Consider the following 21,429-nt stretch of genomic DNA (forward strand, 5'->3'; position numbering starts at 1 on the left):
AGAGGGTTGAGGGCTGACATACGACATCTTGGAATTCCCTTTTTTTGGCTTTTAATGATGGCCCTTTAGTGCAGACAAAAAGAAATCTCTTTTTTTACTGGTATGTTATTATGTTAAGTGATTGTACATTATAATTTTAGTTGTTATATAAAGTTGTATTTACGCTAATAGGGGTAAGAAATTTGCATACTGTAAATGCAAACTAACTTAACTGCTATGGGCCTTACTACAAAAACTTTAAACCCTGTTTTACGCTTGTCTAATAAAATTTTGGCTGCAAAATGAACCATATGTCAACGTCATAATTTGTCATTTTTTTAGACAAGGCATAAACTGACGTTTAAAAGTTTTTGTGGTAAGACGGTATATGTTTAAAATGTGGTTCCTTCGAGTACCTTGTAGTGAAACCTTAATTATTATTTTTTTCTGTTGTAATGGTTTATGCCACAAAATTTAGTAACACTGAAATAATTATCAGTATTGGTAGCAGTTAACAATGTATAAATAAAAACCAGTTATTTTCCATCAGCAAGTCTACTTAAGTCTCAAAAAACTAATAGAAATTGTTCAAAGACCCTTCACAACAAAATGAACACCACATAATAAATACATTAGAACCAAATTCCGACACTTAAAAACGTATGAATATTTACACTTGACAAGTAACAGTCGGGTCACATTAATTTGGGAATAGACCCTTAAGTGGCGTCCACTCTAATAGGGATGAGATTCTAAGGGGCTGTCATTTCAGTTATACTTATAAAGGAGAGTGACGTATTTTTATTTATGTTTTTTTTTGTGGGTAAAGTTGTGATACAATATCTTAGAAAAATATAGTTAGCACTCATTATTTTTTTGCAACAAATTCAGACTTTTAGATTTTTTGTGTGTTGTCAAGGACAAAGATGTTATTTTTTAAATAGATCTTTGAATGGTCTTGAAAATAGTCATACTAGTTGCTTTTTTAATTCTACAAACACACACATTACTTAAGTATGCCGCTGTATTTGGCCTTTTAGAAACAATGGGACAACATAGCTGATATTGTCTTCTTAAAAGAAACATAATTGTGCTTTTCATAAGATTGAATTAAAAAAAAAAACTAAACATACTTAGCTGTTACTACTTTTTGTATATAACCCAGTCTTACCCAATTATTAAGCGTGTATATAATTATAGTTAAAGTTACAGCCTTTTTATCGTTCCACTGCTGGGCTCAGGCCTCGTTTCACACGGAAAAGGATTCTGCTGCCATATAATTATAGTACGTAAATAAAAAAGAACTTCAGACAATAATTTCACAATATCAGACAGCCCTTAAAACTGAACTGTTGAAATATTCCCTTAAAAAAGGGTCGAGAGCGATAATTTATACAGCCTACCTACATACTCACCTCTCACGTGGTGATACATTTAAGATGAGATGGTCAGACCCTTCGTTTTTACACATAAGCTCTTTGGGTCTGACACATTGTATTCGAACAATGATTTATTTTGAAAACAGTGTTGGTAATTAAAATTAATATTGTATGTAACGTTGAGAGGTACTAGAAATATTAAGTGGAAAATGAAAACTAAGAATTAGTTGAAGCTTGAATCAGATATATTCATGAACGTGGTAAGACAGCGCTGAAAATATAATTCTTTACTTGAATTGAAAATTTCAACGTGGTTTCATCACAATTTGTTCAGTAGTTCTTGCAAGACAACCATCCATACATCAATTCAATATTTAAAAACTTGTTTATTTTACTTGTCTTTAGGGTTCCAGACTTTTGATGGAAAAAAAGTATTTTGTATGCGTTGTACGGAACCATTAGCGGGAACGAGTAACAGCGCAATTTAACGAATTTTAATGTAAATAAAAAAAAACCAGCTAATTAATCAAAAGACATTTCACTACAACATTCATAACACATAAACAGTTAATTCCTGTAAAAAATTAACGCTAACTTTGTGCAAACAGCGGTAAAATTACCAACTTTAATTCAGTAGATGATCAAATGCATGGTTGGTCTTTCAACCAGTTTCCGAGCTATTAACTAAAATTTTCATTAAACAGGCTGATTTTGTGAAACTAGGCGCATTTATTGTGGCTAGCTTAAATGCTTACTAATTGAATTAAGCTGCAGTAAAATCTAATAATGCGTTTAATATTGTTTAGGTAACATTTGCTTGTAAAAGCGTATTTAGTTTGAATGCTGGTTTTTGATGGCTTTTTATGTATTCTGGAATGTTTTTGCAACCAATAATTAATATATCTATACTAATATATAAAGATGAATGATTTGAATGTTTTGTTTGTTTACATCGAATAGAGGCAAAGGCATTTCATAGAACAATTCTTTCACTGTTGGGTAGCTATACACTATCTAAGAGTAACATAGACTATATTTAACTCGCGGGAAAGCAGCTGGCTTTTTAAATAACCCAGAAATACATATTATGAAATAGGTACGGTAGACTGCACTGTCATCAGTGGTAACTGTCATGCACCTTAACTCAATAGTAATAAGTACGATTTTCCTATAAAACTGTTACCACTGACCTGAAGTTGACTGTACTTAAATCCAAATCAATTAAGTATTTCCGCCCCGTATTAAGTTATTTTTACAAGCTAATTCTGATAGAACCACAAATTGTTTTGCAATTTCTTCTTGCTGTACATTTTTATTTTGGTTTTTATTCTTCCTTCCCTCAATATTCTTTATTTACAAGTCCCCCGAGTATTTCATTTTGAAATGAAGAGTGAGCGCTTAGGTAAGCATCTCTTGAGGCGAAGAGGGGTTTTTGATAAATTGAGTCCATTAAGACAGATAAGCCGACTGTCCTATGTGTAGGGGGCCGATATTAAAAAAAAAATCCTGCATTTTGTACTGGTATTGGGTTGCCCGGGTAACTGGGTTGAGGAGGTCCGATAGGCAGTCGCTCCTTGTAAAACACTGGTACTCAGCTGCGTCCGGTTAGACTGGAAACCGAACCCAACATAGTTGGGAAAAGGCTAGGCAGATGATGTTCTTATAACTTTGATAGATTAGCCTCTATATAGATATGTGGGGTTTTATGCTAAAATAATAAAGTACTAAGCTTTAAAAAACTGATTACTTCTTAATAAAAAAATATTATGTAACCGACATAAATTAACTGTTTTCATATTTAGATCACGTCAAGCCCTCTTTCATTAAAAAAGGTCCTCCATTTTATAAAAAAATATACAACATCCAATTATTTTCCGTGCTGAACCGCTTTGTAACGCGATTTTACGCTTTTTAGGCGCGCGCTTCCGAGATATCATATTTGATAACTACGTGTAATATATTTATTCATATCATTTATGTAGGACAGAATATTACGGTGTTTTTGAAATATATTTTTCATTTTAGCCAGTAAGTCTGACAACCAGTCTTACCAAGGGGTATTGGGTTGCCCGGGTAACTGGGTTGAGGAGGTCAGATAGGGCAGTCGCTTTGTAAAACACTGGTACTCAGCTGCATCTGTTTAGACTGGAAGCCGACCCCAACATAGTTGTGAAAAGGCTCGGGAGATGATGATTTTTCATTTTATAACAGCCGTTGTGAAGAGCTTATGGCTAAGTTAAAACCCAGTTACCCGAGCAATGCAATACCCCTTTGGTAATGACTGCCAAAGAGGTTCAAATGACAGCCGGGACCCACCAGTATAGAGGTAAGAACATGATTTTTAAACATAACCTTCCGTCTATTAAATTAAAATGCTAGCAGATTTAACAGACAGCCGACAGTTGACCCCATGGTTGGCATATAGATTCCAAACAAAGTTTTCAGTCGGTCTAATACCGGCTAAATACCTGATCTTTGTAATGTGCGTACCTACCCATACTATGTACTTTATACTGATCTATGAGCCCAAACAAACTATCGGCCAACTAAAACTTTCAGTGTGTATTTTTAATGGTTTTTTACTCAAGTGGTGTTGTGTACTTAAAATAATTAGCGTTAAAACATAATGAAATAAACCGTGGTACTAGAATATGAATATGTTTCGGACGTAATTTTTATTAAATTAAGTACTTAGGCTTTTGTTAAAAGCTTTGCATAATAAAGTATGAACAATTAATATGCTAATTAGGTTTCACAGTAATTTTATATCTATTAATTTCTGTTCTTTTTGTGATTTGTGTGTTTTAATATTGAAAGCTTTATGCTTTGTTCTGTTCATCCCTACTAATATTATAAATGCGAAAGTAATTCTGTCTGTCTGTTACGCTTTCACGTTTAAACCACTGAACTGATTTTAATAAAATTTGGTTCAGAGATAGAGTTGACCTTGAGAAAGAACATAGGATAGTTTTTATCCCGGACTTTTGTAGAGTTCTCTTGGAAACGCGATATAACCGAACTTGACGCGGGGGTAGCCGCGGGCGGAAGCTAGTGCAAAATATTCATCATTATCCGGCTAGTCTTTTCATTACTATGTTGGTGTTGCCTTTCAACCTTGCCATATACCTACCAAAAAGAATGTTTGTATAGGTATTAAAGGACATTGTTCCGGCTCCATACATGTTCTGCCTAAGAACCGTTCGAATGGAAAGTGACTTCTATAAACTCTTAAAATTATATGGAATCCTATGAAATAAGTTTTCACGAACGGACACTTCAGGAAACTAAAATAATTACGAAAAAATTTAATATTTTGAGGTTATAAATAAAAATAACCAAGCTTGCGTGAAATATCAGAGTAGTATTATCAAACTACACTTTACAAAATATCAACAATACTATGTACAGCTCTATATGTTCTCTTCTAGATCTAGGAAAGACTACTCTACTAGATACTAGGAAAATAGATAGAACCTAGTCAAGTTTAAGATAATTCTTTGACAATGATCATTTTATAAAGTTGCATTTTCTGTCTGTCCCTATGAATGCTTTAGATCTTTAAAACTACGCAATGGATTTGGGTGCAATTTTTTTTAATAGATAGAGTAGGTCAAGAGGGAGGTTTACACCAAGGTTTTACATTGCCACCGTGCGAAGACGGGGCGTGTGACTAGTTTTCATAAATGCTTAGAATTTTTATGAAAAACAACTACCTAAACGCTTTTGCTTTCAACGTTACGTTTCTTAATATATAGTGAATCCACTTTGGATTTGTGATAAAACGCATAAGTATCCAAAATGGAAGAGTTTCATTCACCACAATTCATAAAATATCGATATTATTACGATGGAGAATTATTTATTTAAATGATTGTTAGTACTTTTATATTAGACAGTTACCTAGCTATCTACATGCCATAAGGCGGGAATCGAACCCGCGGTCTATTACCAAGAAGGCACAGACCATACTAAAAATGTCATTACCACACAAAATAATTTAACAGTTAAAGTAAGGTTTACCAATAACAATGAAAGAGGTTTTCGAGGATGTGCAATAAAAACAATATTTATATTCAATTAAAGGTTTTTAATCATCAATATTTGTTAATAATATATTATCTAAGAACTGAGCAGGGGGTCCAATTGAATTTTGGTATCTCGCCCAGCTTAAGTACCAGATAATAGTCATTATGTGGGCACAACAGCCCACTGTTCTACGCCCAACGATACAATTGCAACAGTAATGCCTGATGGTAGGAGCTTCTTACAAAGTACACAACAATTGCGTCCAACAGTGCATTGCATCTTATTATGCTCGACTGCTTCAGACCAACACGTCGTAGGTACATATAAGGTCATGAGCTTCAACCTGTAATAAATAAACACAATAAAACATTAGTAAATGTCAAGTAACTTGCAATTGTGCCAATTGATTTGAAAACCGAGAAATTGTGTGCTTATGAAAACATAAGTAGGTAGTAACATTCTTATCAAAATTAGAAAAACACTTTCGTAGACCACTTACCATACGGGGAATAGTCCATTGTTGTATGCAACGAAGTATATCTTCGTTTTCTAATACCAAAGAACCTCCAGCAGATCCACAATTTATACAATATACTATATTCTGCATCCATTGTTGTAATTATAATACAACTAAATTTGATCACAGACAGAGCAATATCCGAAAATGCCAGGAAAACCAGTCCTTTACACACAGCCGAGTCTACCAAGTACGCAATCTAATCGGAGTCCGTAATCAAGCCAAAGTTGTTAGAATAAAACCATGAAACGCATAGAAAATCACAAAAGAAACGATAGTCGCAAAGCAATCAAACTGACTTCTAGCAAACTGACTGAAGTACACCAGTGTTGCCAATTACGAAAACTATAATCCTACTCGAATGTCAAGCTAGAAATTCTCGATTTCGCTTAAAACATATAGAATACTAGTTTTTTTCTAGCTAGTCAGTTTAGGTATTTAAGTGAATAAAGTGTTACCAACTAATTTTAATAACCGACTTTGGAAAGGAGGTTCTCAGTTCGATCCGTATTTACCGAAATCGCGAAAACTTCCGAAACTGGCAGCACTGGCTGACGGAAACATTTTATAAGGCATCAATAATTGTGACCCAACTTTTTATTTGGAATTTATTTATTTGAAGTGTCCGTGGAATACTAAAATATGTTTCAAACAATATAAAAATAAATAAAAATTATAGTATAATTTATATTCACATCGGTTCTTAGGCCAAAATTGAACAATGTCCTTTATCTATAATCAACACTAATTGTTAGCCCTTGGTAAGGATAGTCGTCAGACTTTCTGGCTTCTATCTATCAAACAACTACCAAAAGTAAAAAAAATATGCTTACTAAATATAAATTTGTTGGAGATTCTAAATAAAATAAAATAAATAAATAGTTGGTTTCCCATCCATGGAACAACCGCGTTCAACGTTGGTAACTCAGTTATAATAAAAATAATTGTTAATAGCATTCTTTCAGTATTACAATTTTATGTGTAGTTTTATGTAACGTTAATTAAACATGTAAGCTTAATTAACACAAAACGGTATCTTCGCGTTAATTTTTTTGGAAAAATTTTCGACGAGCATTCAATGTAATGGAAAAGCGGACCAACTGAGCCGATTAATTGAATTAATCCACATAAAATAATTAAATTATACGATGTTGGGTAGATACCTACATTTGGTAAAGCAAAAAAAACTCATAATAATAAGAATAACAGTCGGCCGACAGTTGATCCGATGGTTGGCAATTTTTTTGTACAGAAAATCTTACTGTTACTGCCTTTTTATCGTCCCACTGCTGGGCACAGGCCTCCTCTCACACGGAGAAGGATTGAGCATTAATCACCACACTTGTTCAATGTGGGCTGGTGATTTCAGACTGTATAGTCCAGGTTTCCTCAAGATGAGAAAAAAAAATCAGTCGGTCTGATACCGGCTAAATACCTGATCTTTGTAATGTGCGTACTACCATTCATCTTCATACTGATTTACGATCTCAAACTAACTTATCGGCCGACTAAAAGTCTGCGCTGTCTGTAAAATTCTGAAAATATAATGTTACAGTTGATTTATATTCTTTCAGGCTAGAATGGTTATGTTAATGTCCAACATGGATTATATTTTTTCAAAATGGTCTGTAATCTTTGAAGTTATGAGGTGGAAAAATGTGTCGTAAAGTTTTAAGTTACATTTTAGTGCGGCAATAAATATGCTCAATATGTATTCAAGTTATGTAGCCCTTTCATAAGTTTTTCAAAGGGTTTTATGTGTGGGTATATTTTATATGTGAGGCAGGTGATATGGATTACTTATATAAACCTGGTAATTTTTATGCGTATACTTTTTCATCACGACAAAAATATAAAACAAACAAAGACTGAACTGACTGTCTGTCTGGTTAAGATGAACTTAATAAAAAATCGGTAAAAAAACTTTTAAGTTAAACGGTTTTATCTTATGTGCACTGAAAACTAGAAAATAAAAAAATAGTTACTTACCTGTCAACTTACGTAGGTGGTCCCGGTCATATTAGACTAAAATAAAAACGTGGGGCCCATTAACTATTGCTGTAGTACTCTCTTCTAGAGGTATAATAGGTGTGGATTGCATCGACTTACTGTAATCGTAACTGGAGATTTTGACAATCAATAATCAGCCGTAGCTCATGATCTACCAAAGTATAAAGATATGCTTTGCCATAGGTAGGATTTCACAGGGGCCCCACGTTTTTATTTTAGTCTAATATGACCGGGACCACCTACGTAAGTTGACAGGTAAGTAACTATTTTTTTATTTTCTAGTTTTCAGTGCACATAAGATAAAACCGTTTAACTTAAAAGTTTTTACCGATTTTTATTTTCTAGTTTTTAGTATTTAATGAAAATGCCTACCGAATATTCCTCATTCTATCTAATTCATTTAGTGCATCATTATTACACGGTCTCTTACCTGACAATTTATTATAATCTAATTCCTCAATACATAGCCCTTTCAGGTACTTTTTTTTAACGACCCCAAAAATCATCACATGAACTCTCCTGCTGTGGGTCAGCAGCGGTTAGGGAGTGCCAGACTCTTGACTAAGAACCGTTTTGTTCCGTCGTAGGCCTTTTATGTACCAGGGCCGCGGTAACTCTTTCGAACAATCTCGCAGCCCAGGCAGGCCTTGGCCCTGTTGGGCCCCGCTGGAGTTACTGACAGTTTTCTACTTGTGAAGCCCTTTCATTTGATACCCATATTGATGGGATTGATAAAACCTACGTTATCCGCCATTTTGTAGCGGCCGCCATCTTGGATTTCAATTTTTTATAGTATATTGTATTCTGCTTGTTGAGCCCTTTCATTTGATACCCATATTGATGGGATTGATAAAACCTACGTTATCCGCCATTTTGTAGAGGCCGCCATCTTGGATTTTAATTTTATATAGTACATTGTATTCTACTGGTTGATAACTTTCATTTGATACCCATATTGATGGGATTGATAAAACCTACGTTATCCGCCATTTTGTAGCGGCTGCCATCTTGGATTTCAATTTTTTATAGTATATTGTATTCTGCTTGTTGAGCCCTTTCATTTGATACCCATATTGATGGGATTGATAAAATCTACGTTATCCGCCATTTTGTGCCGGCGGCCATATTGGATTTACAATGTTATTGATATTACTATATTGTATTGTCATCGGAATTAAAGGTGTATACAAAATTTCAGATTAATCGGTTGACAGGAAGAGGGTGAAATTTGAATTACTAAATTTGACCCAAGAATGAATAAATAATAAATAAATAAAACAAACTGTGTGAGCTAAATAAATAAACTTTCATTTGATACCCATATTGATGGGATTGATAGAACCTACGTTATCCGCCATTTTGTAGCGGCTGCCATCTTGGATTTCAATTTTTTATAGTATATTGTATTCTGCTTGTTGAGCCCTTTCATTTGATACCCATATTGATGGGATTGATAAAATCTACGTTATCCGCCATTTTGTGCCGGCGGCCATATTGGATTTACAATGTTATTGATATTACTATATTGTATTGTCATCGGAATTAAAGGTGTATACAAAATTTCAGATTAATCGGTTGACAGGAAGAGGGTGAAATTTGAATTACTAAATTTGACCCAAGAATGAATAAATAATAAATAAATAAAACAAACTGTGTGAGCTAAATAAAACCGTTTAAAAACGGCTGAACAGATGTTCGGTACTGATATAAAATTTTAACTGCTTCATAGAAAATCAATTGCTGTAATATCACAAATTCGCTCTTGATCAATGGTTATTCTCTACCTTTGTGCGACGAGGTTTTAGCAGGACCGATTTTGATGTGGGTATATTATCGTTATTACACTATTAACCAAATAGATACTTACAGATATTTATTACGATAAATCGGTACTTAGTACTTATGTCTTAATCCAAACATCGACCACTTTATACATTCCATAACAAACCACCAAATACAAGATTCCTGCCTAAATTATCCACCAGAAGCCTGTAATCTGATCCGTGCCGTGCCTCACAAGAAGGACCCTGATGGTATACAGATCAATTGCATTTACACGTCTGCCTTGTACACTGAGGTAACCTGTAATGTGTTTATTTCCAAGTATAAAGCCTTGGAAGCAGCTGAGGTCGTGGGTTTGGCTTGTATTTAATGCCTGGGAGTATTTTGGAGAAGATATGTAACGTCAAGTTCTAAGCTTTAGAGATCTTTATATAATATCTTGCTACTGGATAGAACTACCTCAGACCATAATTTTGGGGTAAAGCGATACACTGTCGGCCGCTAGTAGGCTGGCAGTTTATTTTTAAGTAATCATCATCATCATATGCGCAGTACTACTGATCTCCATTCTGGTTTCAGTCAAACAATCGGTAAGTTAAAGGTATGCAGTATATGAGACTCTGAAACTGTATCTGGATTATCTTATTCAATGTAATAATGTAACAAGCAATGTAACGTTCATTCTTAGTCATACAAATACGCTATTTTTTTCTTTGTTTCCATAAGCAATTGTTACCTACGTATGTGAGTCTCTGTATTGTCTCAATGTAACCTCTTTTACAGAGAGAAAGAAAAACTACAAAGAATCATCTTTTTTATCCGCAATGGTTTTTATTAGTAGCACATAAGCAACACCACATTCTCATTCATCCCCACCATGAAACGTAAAATAAACATTTTTCACCACGTCAAGACTTGGACAGGTAAATTATGCTACTGATCTCACTAGACCGTGAGGCGGCTCTCGATACGGTAAAGTTCGTTTGTAGAATACAAATCATTGGCACGTTCATGAAACCTGCTTATCGGGAAAAATCGGCTAATGTACCATTGAAAGCAAAATAGAATGTATTACGTCAATGCTAGTAGATGTGATAAGAATGATGGATTTTGTTTAGTACCTTTTAGACGTCACTTTGATAAGTAATAAAAAAAATATACGAGAGAAATCTGGATCGAACTGGATAAGGGAAAGCATTATTCGATGATTGATAGGGGGTCTCTGTTGTTGTGAAACTTAATATTACAGGGCAAATGATAAAGTTATGGTACTCCCCCTAAATCAAGCCATCAAAAGCACCTCTGCTTTTATCCTGGATAAAACGGGTTTATCTTAGATAGGAAAATATCTGCGCATTAACCATTTAAGCTGTATTCAAGGACAAGGGCACACGTTGTTAAAAATCATAAGACCTTAAGGACAGCTTACCTACATGAAGACTAATAAAAATTTTATACTGCTAGATGACAGCATAAATACTTTCGGCACCATTTTTCGCGGCAACTTTCCTTCAGGCAAATCTTCACAAAACTACACATTCAAACAACAAACTATACTCACAAAACTCACGATTTTCACGCCCCAAAAACCGCAAAAATCACATATTTGCTTCAAAAGATTTGTATTTACAAGACGTATAAAGGAATATGCTTTCTGCCATTGTCCACGAAACACAAAGGCCGGTACAATAGCAAACCGCATTGGAACGTTAACTGTTGAACCTACGCTATATTGCAAGCGGGAATGGATTTTTGATGAAATTTCATATTTGATTTTGAGCAAGAAACAAATAACTGTAATGCACAAATAAACAGTTGTATACTTTATTAGTATGTTAATTAAGTCATGGAAACTAATCTTGAACCAATGTGAAAACATGTTGGGTTAAAAGCTAGAATACTAATTCAGCAATATTATGCTTTGTAAAGGTCTAATTAGCTATCCACCGCCAACACGTATTATATATAGCTATTAGCTTCTACTAGCGGGTTTCAGTTGCGTCTCGATGGAGTCCTCTATTCATGCCTATATGTTTTTTTTTAAATCGGAGCAGTGATTCCTAAGATTAGATTAGATTAGACGTTTAAACAAACAAACACACTCTCAGTTTTATAATACATATTAGGTAGTATAGCTATGGCAAGATTGGTGACATTCTTCGATACCCGATGATTTTAGAACTACTTCAAAGACTGAAAAAATTAAACGAATACATCGTTTAATTTTTTTTTTGCACTTTTAACATTTCATTCAAATAAAAAACATCAGCTCAAAAGCACACCACCACAGACAGATATACACAAACATAGACCACCCTATAATTTTTGTTAAACTTAAAACTCCTTGTACCCTACGATCCCCGCTTACAATATACCACATACCTTAACCCCAGTTATTATTCACCGACTATTCTGACCAGACCCTCAGGGCAATACGCGTATTCACATTATATCGAATGATCGGACTGTTAAATTGATATTGTAGTAATGTTAATGTATTCTAGACATTTCGAAAGGGATGACCCGTGAAGATCATGGCTGAAAAATAGTTTTTGTTATCTATATTAAACTTATAAATCTTTGGCAGTCGTTACGGGTAGTCAGAAGCCAGTAAGTCTGACACCAGTCTAATCCAAGAGGTATTGGGTTGCCTGGGTAACTGAGTTGAGGGGGTCAAATAGGACAGTCGCTCCTTACTGGAACGCACTGGTACTTAGCTACATCTGGTTAGACTGGAAGCCGACCCCAACATAGTTGGGAAAAAGGCTTGGAGGATGATTAAACTTATAAAGCAGAAGAGTTTTTTGATATTGAATGAGCTAATCTAAAGAATTACTGTTTGGATTTACATAATTCTGTCAATATTAGGTCTTCCATTTATTGAAGAAGGACTACTTTTATCCGTGGTGTTTATTCCCCATGGGAGGAGGGGAAACTGTGGGCGTAAGCTAGCAAATGATAATTATTCCAGTCTCTTCATCTTTTTACCTGTACCTTTATCTTAGTCATACTGGGGATAGAAATTTTCTTCTTTATTGTTGAGTAAAACATCTGAACTGAATCAGATCATTTAAATATACTACTATTATACAGGTAGATAGGACTAAAAATAAATAAAAGGCAGCCTGACCCTTTGACTTTACATAATATTAAGTCCAAACAACAAATCACAAAATATTACACATATATTTACATGACCAAAAATCTAAAATCCAATCTCAATTTTTCATAAATAAAACATAGGTACGTTTGTACAAATATTTCAGTGTTAAAAAATATATGTAAGTTTATTTTATTCTTGGCATCTCAATACCCAATCGTTGTGAGAAAAAATCTGTATTTGTTCTATCCCCTAGATACTTGAAAAAGAATACCTAAGACCAAATACGAAAAAATACATAAATTTCCACCAAATAGATTTTCTCTAGAAAATTCTACCTGGGGGATTGGAAAAAATATCTCTGAACAAAATGAAGTGTTTGTAAATAAATGCTGACAGTTCAATTTCTTCGAAAATAAGAGAGAAACGTGTTAATTAGTTGGAATTGGATATTTCAGATCTTGCAATCTATCGCAAAGCTGATAATTAAATTTTATCGTTACGTGAATGTAAGTTTTAATTTACAACATGTTTGTAGCGCTTGCTCGCCAAAACTAGTAAACCGATTTAATTTTATTTTACCATATGGCATATCTACTATTTTGTATCTGAGATGGCAACATATGTAGGTAATGATGTAATGGAGACTGAAGCAATTTTGAAGAATATATGCTTAAGAACCACTTCTAGAGAGTTCATCCAAATCTGCTCAGCCGTTTAAAGCTTGCACACAAACAGACTCATAGCTGTCAAACATATAACAACCCTCTTTATAGATCGTCATAAAAAACAGAATCACAATCAAAAATCATTTATTTAGCTTGCACATTGTTTATTAACACTACACAATGTTACTATAGTTTGGTTTGTTCTGCTAGTACAAGAAAGAAAACTGATTCAAATCTCGTTTATCTGTTCTGTAGCTATGATCCAGACAGATTACAAACATACAGGTTCACCAAACTTATATAACACCATATTTTTACGTCTACCAGTTTAAAAACCAGAGTTATTTTTTACACGTGTTACCTAGCTGGTTAGTTCAGCCCATAATTCCATTACATCGAGCTAACTCAATCAGGTTTGAACTGAAATAGCGACAAGCGTATCATGTTAGGCGCAAACTTGTTGCTTTAACTTTTAACAGTCATTTGTAACACATTAATGGCTTTTACAGTTGGAAAACTATTGGTTTTAGAACTCTGTAATGGTGGTGTAGTTAGCTTAATTATTAGTTTAGTTTTAGTAATAGTTGTAAATGGATAAAAAGCGGTGAAAAGTACTGAAAAGTGAGAATAAGCTACGAACGTAACTTTTGTATGTCATGGTTAAGAAGACTTGCATATAAACTGTATTTTATTGTTGCATTCGTACCGGCCTGCCAGGAAATTAAGCTCAGGCACTCGTACAAAAACTAGTGTTTTAACTACTAGGCTATGTATTACAGCGCTTTCATACAGGCAGATTTTCTTCTAAGTTTTTCCGAATGACTACGCTCGGTTCGTAAGGTTTTTGCGCGTATACGAGCAAACAATTGACAACAACTGGTACCTCTCTAACAATTGACAACTATTGCCTGAAACCATGCAATAGTTTTTTTTCGCTCGGAATGGGTCGTGCATATTCACACCTAAGACAGAAATCCGCCCGTATGAAAGCGATATTCGTGACAAAACTCAATATATCCCAAAGAGCGTTATTTTCCACCGAAAAAAACACTAAAATTCTAACCCCTTGATTGAAACTGCATATGCATGACCTGCATACAAATGCAACGCCAAAAAGTAGTCTATTAATACATGGATCGTGATGCATTCACGAAGCCAGCTTCGCATTTCGAATGAGTAAAATATTCACAACGTGTTTGATGAACGCTAGCTTCGTAAACGCACGTGGCAAATGGATGCTATTTATTACTTCGCTTTGGCTTAGGTTAGTTCTAGGAATTGCTAATATTTTATTTACATGTAAATGTTAATAAAATACAGCACTACCGATATCATGAAGTTTTGGCTTCGCGGAAATATATATAGGTAAAATATGATTTTTATAAACCTACTTTTAAAATGGTTCTAAAATCGTCTTTATAAGTTCATTGCAAGTTTATTTTATATTCGTACTGATACTTGTATATAGACTTCATTTTTGAAAGAGAATCTTTGCATGCAAATTTTACATGATTTGTGTAAAATCAGTACATTATCTAAAATTATATTTTCGATCAAAAAATACTCCAACGTATTTTCCTATTTTCTTTTACCCATTCGCATTAAGATAAGAAGTCTTCTTACGAAACAACAGTAGGTATCATAATATCTTGTTCGGCAAACAAAATTGCATTATGTCTGAACTGACCTACATTTCAGCAGACGTGTAAAATGACCACAGAAACCCATTTTCTTACCGCAGTTAGGTACTAGCAAGATGAACGTGACTATGACGTTTAAGATCAAGAGTAGTGGATATAAAATTGTACATTTTTCATTATATTTTTGGCAGAAAAATTATGATAACTTAGGTATAATGAAAATATTACAAAATTCTACAGATCGGAATTTACTGCATAAAGTAACTATTACACTCGTTTCTTTCCGATGAAAATAGCAATACTACAAAAAATCATTTTGACTTCATAAAAAAAACACCTAGGTATACCTACAAGCAATTGAATCGACTTCAAAAAACAAAAATAAAACATACAAAATTATAGGTATTGAAAACCTCCTCCTATTTAAGGAGTCGATAAAAATTACTCAAAAGTAAAAAAACAACTTTTCATGTACCGTTCTAGAAATCATATGCAAAACAAATACAGCAGAAACCTCAAGACTCCCCCTTTTTTGAACGGCAATAAAAATAGTCAACAACCTAAAAACTAGCTAACTACATAACTAAATACACCACCAAAATGTAAGGCTAATGGATAACAAAATCCAAAACGAGTTACCAAGACCCGTATCTTAACAAATTGGGTCCAAAATGACCCACAATATGATTAAACCCACCATACATCTTATGTGTCTCATCAGGGATATCTCAAGACGGATAACCGGGAAGTAATCACGGCCAAATGCGAAGAAGATATGTGTAATTAATGTGTAATTATTTGTGCCCAAGGGTAACAAATATACGTTGTATAGTATTTAGATTTGTCCCTCAAAATGAGTAAACAGAATTATTAGTGTAACTATAAGTACCATATACGTAAAATTTTCACTGATCTAGTTCGAAAGTTTTGGTGCATCAAATGAATCAATGAAAAAAATTCTCCTCATCCTCTAAAACTTTATAATAGGTATATGTTTCGTATGGTCATTGGAATAAAACATTTGAGAGGGAAACATTATTTCAATCCTACTAATATTATAAACGCGAAAGTTTGTATGTATGGATTTATGGAATACATCCATACATCCATACATGATGTAGGATGTATGGATGTTTGTTACTCTTTCACGCAAAAACTACTGAATGGATTTTAATGAAACTTTACAATAATATAGCTTATACATCAGAATAACACATAGGCTACAATTTGTAAACATATTGTTCGAAATACTAAACCTGCGCAGACGAAGTCGCGGGCACCAGCTAGTACTCAATACTTTAATGCGTACTATAATGTTTACAATTGCGGCTATAAAGGTAATTTATGTCACAATTATGGACCCTTTCACATATATGGGCACAGCATATAACAATAGTAGGAGTACATAAGGCAAAGTCTCCTGAAGATCTCTGAAATGAAGGAGGAAGCTAAAAACCAAGCGGTATGCATGTTTTATATGCATACAATAACATGAGATAACAATTTTGTAGTGGACGTTGATAATGAGACATTTTAGATAGGAATCTAACCGTTATAACATATGTTTTTTTTTTATAACCATGCAAACAATTAACAACAGTAAGAGCGCAAACCAATTGAAACATCACTTACGCTTGCACACAAATCTATTTTGGTACCTAAACAAATGAACGCTACAGAGCCTAGTATCGTAATAGGCGTAACTGCAAAGCTTAGTCCATTATCCAATTGGATTAGGGGAATCCGACAGTCAGAATACATTAGCTAATCAGCTGGCTGTTCTACTGGCATGGTTCAGGGAATCATATCATAGTGAGCGACTGGGTTTAGAGGTGGCTTTTGGGGGGGAAGCTGTCCTTTTGTAATTTGATGTAAAAAAATGCTAAGAACTAGCCTACTTTCAATAAAAAAATTTTGACTTCAACTTTGTTTAGTCTTTGGTTATGTTCAGGTTACATGGGTGTAGCCTTTCTTGATAAATGAGCTTTATAAGTATAACATTCAAAGGGTTAATAGGTAGTACAGTAAAATCCCTGAGATAATCGCCTTTAAACAAACTCTTCATATTCATAACATCGAAAAGCGTTTGAAAATAAATTGTATATCTTTTCGAGTGCAACATTTGGTTCTAACATACTTAAAATCAATCAATGAAAATTATTTCAGACGTGTCAATATTTAAGGTAATATGAATTTAAACTAAAAAAGCCGTGGCACAATGACTTTGTGTCATAAAAAAGTCATAAACACTTAAAATTGAGTTCAAATAAACGATAATAATTTCAATATAACAGAATAGATAAAAGCTCATTCATGTTAAAATCATAAACCTTCAACTTCGACGATATTCATAAAAATATAAAAGCCAATACAACACTAAAATATTTATAAATAAATACATAATCGATATTTTTAGTAGTGTCAAGTCCCATTTTCAAACAAAATTTTAAGGTGAGTATAGACTACAACATTTTCTGGAGCATTTCTGTGTAATGTAACATTCTAGCGAATGGTACAATACAGGCAAAAGCTCCCAAAGCATTTCCATGTAATGTAACGTTCGTGCGAATGCTCGGCGTTATGTTACGGGTAAATGCTCTCAGCGAGTGTGCATTTACCACTATTTCGTTGTACTTTGCGACGAAATGTTACACCAATACGCTCGACGAAATGTTACATTAATATGCTCGCTGGTTTGTAACAAACAGGCGAGCGTGCTCGATGTTTTGTTCGTAAAAGGATGATACACTAGAACATCTCAAAGAGCGGCTCGTTGTTCTGTTACAAGTAAATGTTGTAGTCTATACTCACCTTTAAAGGCCGTATTGAAACGAAAAATTATGTTTTAACAGCTAAGATACATAACCTATTCAATATATCTTCATAAAATATTTCTCTTGATATCTATTATTACTCACTATGGTACTTCAGAGTGCTATTAAAGTACCATTATCCCACATCGACTATAATATTTACGACTATTATTTTATGGCGCACCTTACTCAAACAAATTGTATGCTTGTAGTTTACTGTTTGATTTAAGGACCTTTATACATTAGGCTACCAAAATCTTAGGTAGGTACCTGGTGATTTTGGTATCTAAGCGACTACTGCAATGCAATACAATTTTCATAGTTACCAATATAGTTTTTTTAACTTAAAGTCGCCAAAAAAATAATTACTATATTTTTTATGGCTAGATTTATTTAGTGATAAAAAAATACACTTCACAAACTCAAGGATTTGTTTGCTTGTACCTATTTATATCAGAAACTACTGGACCAAACTGTAAAATCCATTCTCTTTTAGAAAGCCTATTTGTTGAAGAAGACTATAGGCTACTTTTGATCCTGAATAGTTTTCACGGTGCAACCGTTGGCGGAAGCTTGTAGTTATAAGCTAATAGTTATTATAGTATAGATTAATAAATGGAAATATGGAATAATGGAGGTATATCTACTTGTAAGATAGGAAATGCTTCGGATAGTTATAGACCTCTTAATTAAGGAAGTCATCCGCGGAAGCCGCACTACCATATCTATTCCTGCCGATTAGCAGTCTAGCCGTTCCGGTTTGATGGGTCCATAGATTCCTTTATAATTATAGGAAAAGCTATGTATGTTCAACACATTCATCCTCCTATCCTTATTCCAATATTTTTATTTGGGGTCGTTTTCTTCAATACTTCTCTGTATTATTTCATCACACAAGGTGACATTCTTTCCAGCCATATCGTCTTGTTTTCTTATCATCCCTTTCATCTACATGTATCCACATTCGTGCTCAAAATCTTCCCTCACAACAATTTACGAATCTAACGCCTATCCAGTTTCATAAAGTTATGTCCTGAATTTTCGCCTGAAACTACAGGAAGATTGTATAAACTTGAAGTATAATCGGCTTGCAGGTTATCCAAGTGGAGGCCTATTCATGTTCACCAAGCTATAGGTACTTGTGAATTTCACAAGAGTATTTGCGTACACACAGAAGTTCTCTCAAAGTGTATAAGAGATTCTGGAATCTAAATCCGTACATACAATCATCTAAGTACTTTCAAAATACATATTCTGTATATCTGTATTGAAAATATTTTCAAGAATTTTTGACACTACTAGGAACATATTTTTTCTCAATTTAGTAATCATCTTAAGGCCTGGTTACCGATACAGGGTCTGTTAGTTAACTGATAGTTAGTGCTATCTTCCAGATAAAGGCTGCATTTAATTTCTGTGCAATCCCAAAACCAGTGAAATCAAAAGTTATACTTTATCTGCCAGATGCGTTCCTGATAGGCTCTCACCACCTTATAATAAAACGTGGTTTTAAAAAGTACCAGCTTTTGTACCTCGTTTAAACCACCATCCCGAATAAAATTAGAGGACTAGACCTAGTACTAAAGCCGGTACTTCTTAAAACCACGTTTCATTGAGAGAGGGAGTGGTGTTTGGTGGCAAGAGACTATTAATAATCAATGAAACTAAATATCAGCTAATTTTATGTCAAGCTGGGTGCCATTATTTTAAATAGATTGATTGCCTATCTGACCCTCTCAAAGTTACCTGGGAAACACGATACTACCCTTTTACAATATGATTTTGACCTCTACAACCCCCAATATCTGGGTAACATGATACCACTTAAGATACCTGACCTTAACTATATTTCCTATGGCTACTATTAATAAGAGAGAGATGTGTGTTGAAAGGTGAGGATAGGAAAGTCCAGAATGTACAATGATAGATTTTTTTTACATATTACATTACCTACATAAAGTTTTTAAATACACAAAAGTCTATAAGAAAAGGAGTGAGGAGAAGAATTAACAACACAGATATAATCAAGCAAGTAATAGAAAGTTATACATAATAATATACATATTATTTACTTCGCTCGTAAACAGATGTTGCTCGGGAATAATCGATCTTACTTAACAACAGCGAAAGAATTTTTCAAATCGGTCCAGTAGTTTCGGAAGCTTTAGGTAACAAACAAACAAAAATGTTTCTGTTTAGAATAATAAACATCTCTTTTTACCTGGGTCGGGTAATAAGGAAGCATGAGAAGCTACTTTTGTACATACACTCAACAGAATTTATGTCCCCTATCCTGCAAAAGATCTATTTGTGCGTGATAAACCATTTTGATGTCAGCCATTAACAGTCACATGGAATCCATTAATGAGTGCTAATAGTTGCTATTAAGAGCACATGTTGACTACTAAAAGCGAGAATCCATTTTGTTTCCTTTTGCCGTAAAGATCACACGATTTCTGTATAAATGCATCTTTTTAATAGCTACCTACATATAACTCATATAAAGTCATCCATATAAAATATTCTAGTTGGCCCAATTGGGTGCCAAAAACAAGTCATTAGAATTAGCAAAGATTGGATAACTCTTGTCATTAAATTACAAACTGAAAGCCGTTTCAATCTAATTAGTAAAAGTCTGGAAACTTAAGAAAACACTCCAATTTAATCTTGAAAGCTGATTGAAAAATGTACTAAGCCTACCTTTCTAATAGACTTGCTAGAGGCTTAATCCTTTTGCGACATAGTTGGGACAAACAACAAAGATCGGATACGAGTCGGATTACTATACTTTTGTATCTACCCTAAAGAGATTAATCATTTAGCAGTTAAGCTTGCACCTCCAAGCGAAACCCAACCTTATGAGCCCACAAAAAAAGTCCAAAATCCGTTGGCATGTACTAAGATAGGTGTTTGTATAGGTTTAGAACAACCTAAGCGATTGTAAAATGTGAAATGGATAACAAAAGGATGGGTCATTTAAAGAATAATAGACTGGATTTAATGAACAGTTGTGTTCAAAATGTATATGGGAAACCTAAATAAATAGTCCTGGAATTAGAATTTGGTGATACCTCGTCACAATGGCTGATTTTGTTGAGTACTATTTAAGTAGTTAAAGGTTGATTACTATTAACTAGTGAATGCTAGGGCTTTCGTGTCCCAAGGGAACTTACTAAAGCACTTGGATTAAGAGAAACCTATAAAAGATCTATTTCCTAAGGGACCTATCTCGGACACAACATCAAATAGTTGGATGATCTAAACCGATTGGACAGTCGCTTCATAAGTGTGGAAATGAATGTTAGGTAGTACGCACATAACAACCAAACGACTAAAAACTTTGATTAAATTAAAAAAATTCTAAATAAATAAATATAGGTACAACGGGACACTTTTTAACACACTTGCATTATGTGCTAACACAATTTATAAATATATCTTATAACACCCAGACCACAGCCAACAAACATGCTCATCTCAAAAATGTCGACCTACCGGGAATCGAACCCGGGACC

The 21,429-nt window shown here is 34.0% G+C and overlaps 1 protein-coding gene and 1 long non-coding RNA gene across 2 annotated transcripts in view; both read right to left on the reverse strand.

Moving 5' to 3' along the window:
• The window catches only part of LOC110379294 (octopamine receptor 1), a 76,790-nt gene that overhangs the window by 47,573 nt on the left and 7,788 nt on the right, over positions 1-21,429 (reverse strand). The window lies entirely within an intron of this gene.
• LOC135118363 (uncharacterized) lies at positions 5,425-6,631 on the reverse strand. Its single transcript, XR_010277537.1, has 2 exons — positions 5,884-6,631; positions 5,425-5,727 (listed from the first exon to the last, which is right to left on the reverse strand). It is a non-coding gene; the product is annotated as an uncharacterized LOC135118363 (long non-coding RNA).

The sequence above is a fragment of the Helicoverpa armigera genome, chromosome 21, assembly GCF_030705265.1.
Source record: "Helicoverpa armigera isolate CAAS_96S chromosome 21, ASM3070526v1, whole genome shotgun sequence".
NCBI lineage: Eukaryota > Metazoa > Arthropoda > Insecta > Lepidoptera > Noctuidae > Helicoverpa > Helicoverpa armigera.